Source organism: Pteropus vampyrus, unplaced genomic scaffold (genome assembly GCF_000151845.1).
Source record: "Pteropus vampyrus isolate Shadow unplaced genomic scaffold, Pvam_2.0 Scaffold31, whole genome shotgun sequence".
NCBI classification, from domain to species: domain Eukaryota; kingdom Metazoa; phylum Chordata; class Mammalia; order Chiroptera; family Pteropodidae; genus Pteropus; species Pteropus vampyrus.
Genome location: NW_011888812.1, coordinates 4,985,039 through 4,991,642, shown reverse-complemented (window position 1 = coordinate 4,991,642; position 6,604 = coordinate 4,985,039).

Sequence of the window (6,604 nt, the reverse complement as noted above, 5' to 3'; positions counted from 1 at the left end):
CCCTGAGCACCTTCAAAAAGACTTTTGTTTCTCAGGCCCAATCTTCCTATTCCTTAGACTGAGATTTCATTGTAAAGATGAATTTGGTTTCATCATCAGGTCCTGTTAAGAGGGAAATTTAAGCCTGGGAAAAGAAGGCTGAGGATCGACTTTACCCAACGTTGCCAAGATGCTATAGACACTCTGTGCTGTCCTGAAATCTTAGGAAAGCATAAGGAGCCTTAGTGTAAACTCGTATGGGTAGATAATAAATTTGCAGTTGTGAATCTCTTAAGAACCATGCTGCATTATTTCATACTAGGCTGCTGATGCCATTGCTTTTGATCTTCCATTGTTTGATCGACTCGGGAATTTGAGAACTTATAGCTGGTCATTTAATTGAAGAATACGAATGCAATTAGAAATTAGAAAACAAAACGTGAACTTGAATAATCTGGTACTTGAGTAGTGCTGGGTTAGGGCAGAAGTAATAAGGGCAGACTCCATAGTAAGGTGATAGTTTTTCTTCTTTCAAACAAGGAGAGATGTATTTAGACAAGAAAGGAAAAGTCATTTTTGAGTTTTCAGGCACAGAATCCTCCTCAGAGGATTCTAAAGAATTAAATCACACATACATAGGGGGAAAAAAAAAACTACTAAAAAATGTTGACATATCTGAAAAAAGAACTAAAACACTTTTTGAATGCTTAAACATTAGTAAGCCAATAAATACAATGATACCAGTAGAAAAAGAAAAAAAAAACTGCCAAGTCTGTGGATAACAAATTCTCAAGTAAAGAATTTAAAAGTGACTCATATGTATATAAAAAGATGCTCAGCATTCTCTCAATTAAACAAGTCGACATCTAAGAAAGAAGCAAAGTATCATTTTTGCATATAATATTGATTAGAATGATAACACCTTATGTTGCCAAAATTTGGGAATATAGGCAGTCTCATACTTTATTACTGGGCATATAAATCAATAAAAACTTTCAAGTCTTTACTCAGCAATACTTTCTCAATAAGTTCTACCCCAACCACCCTGTTAAAAATTGTGCTCATTCAACTCCCCAGCTCCCAATCCTGAGCTATATATTTTTCCCATAGAACTTACCATCATTAAACCATATATATAGTAATACATTTATTTAACATTATTTTCAAATTGCCTTTCTCTTCTCAATATGTTTTAATCTGTTTGAGTCACTGATATAACTCAAGCATCTAAAATTATGCCTGGTGCACAGAAATTCTCAGTATTTGCTGAGTGAATGAAGAATGGTTGGATGGATAAATGAGTTTGTACTGAATCTATAAATGTTCATATGTTTTGATTCAGAAATTCCAATTTTAGCATGTTATCCTAAGAAAATGTTCTGATAAATATACAGAAGTATTTATAAGAATGTTTACTATCATGTTATTTATAAACACAAGAAATGAACAAAAAGCTTTATGTCCACTAATAAAATATTAGTTTAGTAAATTGACAGTGCATAGCAAGGATTGCAATACAGCTGTGAAAGACATCTATATATATTAACACAGAGAGTTGTTAAAATGCACTAATACTGTTAAAAGGTCTAGAAGGATGTGCATCAGTCTGTAAAACTGATTATCTCATGTAGATATTGATGTAATTTTATATTCTTTTGTATCTCCATATTATTTAAATATTTTTTTCATAATAAGTTTTCATAATAGGAAGAAAAAATCAGTAAAGATGTAACATTCTTATATATATAAAAATGCTAAAAATGACTTAGTTTTAGTGAGGAAGAATACATTCTGGTTCTTCTTTAAGTGTTAGATATAAAGTATATTTCTCCTATGGATGCAACACACTTTTCAATTAATTTTGCAAATACCTAATCACACCAGTTTTTAAAATTATAAAACAAACAAAACTCTATGAGCTAAAATTTTTATTACTAAGTAGAGGAGTACATTTCCACCACTCTGAACTTCAACCATTTACAAAATGAAAATAATAATACCTTTATCAGAGGTTATGAAATTGAGGAGAAATCTCATTAAGAAGTTTTACTAAATGCTTGCTATATGAAAGGCACTAGGTAATATAAGTTCTTTTTTCATCGCACTCCTTTTCTTTGCAATCTTCCAACTGGGAAAATAAAGTTTAGCACTGGGATTTTTGCCAGAAAAACTTGCACACCCTACTATTAACTATATCAGGCAGCTAAGAAAAGCCTCTCCAATCACTTTTTGGTCAAGTACTGATTTAATCAACAATTATTTACGTGTCCTTAATCTGTGAATCCATTGGGGATCGTAATTCTGACTACTCCAAAGGTTGATAGTAAGGATAAACTTTTATTTATATGACATCAAATAATAAAAGTAAAGAAGCATTGAATAACATAATTCTGTTCTTCAAATCATAAATTAGAAGCCAGTTCACAAGGGAAACATGAAAACAGAGAGAGAATCATGAACTTGGTTTGCAGAAACCCTCAATCCATAGGCATACACTTGCTGCTTTTATCCATTATCAGCTCGAGACACTCTTACACCAACTGCATGGAGATAAAAGGCTGAATATCTTATTACCAGTTCCCTTGAGCCCTGGGGCCAAATCTTTTTGTAATTGGAGCTTAATTACCTTGAAAGAGGTGCATCAGCTTTATAAGGTTACAAATAAAAAGATTTATATCTTCCCTGGTGTGAAACTGGTCTATAGATTGAATTCTAAACAATTGTCACTGCTCCAGCTTTAGGAAAGTCAAGTAAATCATTTCTTTAAGGGCATACACAGTGCCAGGTAATTCTGAGCCCCCGATTGGTATTTAATAATAATAATAGTAATAATAATAATAATAATAATAAAATTTCTCATTGATGGAACTCTGAAGAGCAATTCCCTACCAGGGTATGTAGCTGTTAAGGTATTTATAACTTCTATTAAATACAAATTTTGTTTTTCTCGTTACCCTTAGTGATTTTAACAGGCAATACCACTAACATTTAAGTTTTAAATCTTAGAAATGTCATATTTCAGTATAAAATTTGACCACAGTGCTTAACTAACTTTAGGACACTCATTGGACCATACTTCTTAGAATCAATGCCACTCTCCTTAGTAAATATATAGCTAGTAAATATATAGCATTCAGTGTGTTTAGCTATGAGTCACAGCAGAATCCTGGGTGCTGTCCTTCCAGTGCCAAGTAATAGACTGGGCGGATTACCTGTATAGACTATAGGGTTTTCTTAACACCCTTTTCACCGTCACAAAAGGCAATTATGATTTTCTCTCCTCATTATAGACTCAGTCCAATAAATTGCCTACTTATTAGTCTTACATGAGTGTCTCTTTAAGATATTTAGCAGTTAACTGCTAAACAAAAAATAATTTAGTAGAGGAAGTTGAGAATTTGCAATTTGAGCTAGGAGAATAATAACATGAGTAATTATGCCCATGGAATATCTCAGTTGGTTTCCGTGTTGTCTAAGACATATCACCCAGAGACCAAAACTTGACCCTGCATTGAGCTAGTTACTTAAAGCAAAAACAAACTGCTTTCTACAATAACTTTTAAGTTAAATAAATGTTGAAAATAAGGTGATTAAGATTTTTTTGTCCCATTTACTCATCTATCTTGTAAAGAACAGATATGTGGAGCCTTTAATCTTGAATTATTTGCTGTCAGCTCTGTGTTCTTTTATTCTATTTACCCTTGTAGCATTTTCTCCAGATAACTTTATATTTATCTGTTTGTATCATAAAATTTGGTATTTTGTTGTGTATGGCCTTCCTCTATAATATTTTAGAAATATATAGGTGTATCCAGTCTTTAGAGACAAATCCACCATCCTTAAAATATGAAAAATTAAAGAGAAAGAAACAGATATAGAAATATTCCGAAATCTTATTTATAATCTGGGTTTGTCGAATTTTAGCTTATCCAAATACCCCTCTGAAACCACATGACTCTGCCCCTCAATACAAAATAAAGTACAGTATTTCTCACATTTTATCCAGGTTCCATCAAACATGCACGAAATCATACCTACGAGCTTCTCACTTTTGTGAAAGCAGAGATGATAGTTTTTGATTTGATACTCCCTCTAATCTCTAGATGGTATCATACTAGTTGCTTATTAAGGAAATGGTTAATGGAATATATATGAATATATGTAACTTTCTAATATATAACCTGATATCAGACTAGCACGAATATATTATCAAAAATTTTGAATGAGATTTCTTAATGTTTTTATGTCAGCTAGAATAACAGAAGAAAAATCTAAATCTGCAAATGCACACCTCCCATTAAATTCAGAGCACTTTCTAAAAATGACAGTATTTTTAGAATAAAACATTACTAACTAAAGAGGAGACTGTGAAAACCACCAATGGGGAGTGTTTATGTAGATTTTTCAATCCAAGTTAAAGTAAGTAGTGTTAAAAAGTAAGATTCAAGTTTTCTCTTATTTAATAGTATAGATGTTAAATTAAAGGAGTTAAACAAAGGCAGAATTTGAATGAAGAGTGTTCCAACAGACTATTTCTGATCGCCTCAGATTATCAAAATACTGGATCTAGAAAGTAGAGGTTATCACAAGTTTATTTCTTCATTCAGCAAATGTTATTGAATAATTTTTTTAGATGCTAAAGATAATGTGCTGAGTAAAACAGGCCGGATCCTTTTCTTACAGAGTTAAAAATACAATGAAGAGACATACAAAAAATATATAACGTGGAAATAAATGTTCCATATTTATCATGAAGTAAAAGTATGGACGGCTATGCGTGAGTATAATGGGGTGAGCTAGCTTAGTTTGGGGCTCAGAAATGTCTTTCATGATAGGTAACTTTTGAAAACTAAAATATGATGTGGCAAAGAAAGTACTAGGCAGAGAGAACAGGTGTTAATCTAGGAATAAACCAGCTATGTTTAAGGAATTAGAAAAAAGATATTTCAGCTGAGGTATAGAACATAATTGGTTACAGACTGACATGAAAAAGTAGGCAAATACATATCATATAAGATTTTGAGGGTATTAAATTTTTTTTGAAATTAAGTTTATTGGGGTAACATTGGTTAATACAATTATATAATTTTCAGGTGTACATTATAATTTGACATCTGTATATTCTATTGTGTCTTTACTACTCAAAGTCCTTCAGCTACCATATGTTCGATCCCTTTTACCCACTTCACTCTCCCCACTACCCCCCTATATTTGGCCCCCTTTACCCCATCTACCTCCCCTCTCCTCCCCCACTTCCTACCCTCTGGTAACCACTAGTCTATAGTTCAAGTCCATGAGTCTAATAATTTTATTATAATTGAATTGTGTATTCAATGAAGATTTTTTCCTTTTCCTTTCTCTAGGAAAGCAGCTTAATTGATTTGTTGCTGGAATTGTTTTAAAGTTATTATTTTAGTTGCTGTATGGAAAATGTTTAGACAGGGGCAAGGGTTAGGCACTGCAGTTAGAAAGGCATTCCAGTAGCTCAGTAAAGAGACAATTATAGCTTGGACAATTGGCATTGCTAATGGAGAGAGACTGAATTTAGATCTTTTGCCAAGAGTTTGAACCGATATGAATTTCTGATATAGAAGTCCCCACTTATCTGCAGTTTTGTGTTCCATGGTTTCAGTTACCTGTGGTCAACTGTGGTCTGAAATATTGAGTGAAAAAATCCCCCAAATAAACATAAGTTTTAACTTGCACACCATTCTGAGTAGCATGATGATGAAATCTCTCACTGTCCTGTTCATCTCATCCATTCAGTAAATCATCCCTTTGTCCAGAGTCTCCACACTGTAGACGCTTCCTGCCAATTGGTCACATAGTAGCCATCTTGGTTATCAGATCGACTGTGGCAGTATCACAGAGCTTGTGTTAAAATAATCCTTATTTAAACTAATAATGGCCCCAAAGTGCGAGAGTCATGATGCTGGCAATTCGGTTATCCCAAAGAGAAGCCATAAAGTGAAAACATGAGTACAGCCAGTCCTCAAATAATATTTCACTCAATGTTGTTTTATTATAATTTCAAGAAAAAGAAACATTTTCACTGGGGCCACTCTCTGTGTGGTTTTCTTATTATTGTCTCACTTAAAGTCACAATTTCCAAGAACCTATCGATGATATTAAGTGAGGATTTAATGTACAGTACAAATATTTTGAAAAAGACCATTCGCATAACTTTTACTACAGCATGTTGTTACAATTGTTCTATTTTATTATTAGTTATTATTGTTAATCTCTTATTGTGTTTGATTTATAAATTAAACTTAGGTATGTATGTATAGGAAAAACATTGTATATGTAAGGTTCAGTACTATCTTTAATGTCAGACATCCACTGGGCATCTTGGATCGTATCCTCTGCAAATAAGGGGGGACTATCTTATTTGATGAGAAAAGGATGGCTAAAGAATCCAACTCTCTGCCCTAAGTCGAATTTTAGAATAGTGATTCAGGAAGCCTAAGAACACTGACCAGTAACTTCCATTTGTGGTAGAAGAAATCTAGCACAGGTTTGAACATATTGTGAGACTATGCCTGTAAGGCAACCAAATGAAGAAGTCAGGTGGGTATTTGAATACAATTATGCACTGCATAATGAAATGGCATTTAGGTCAATG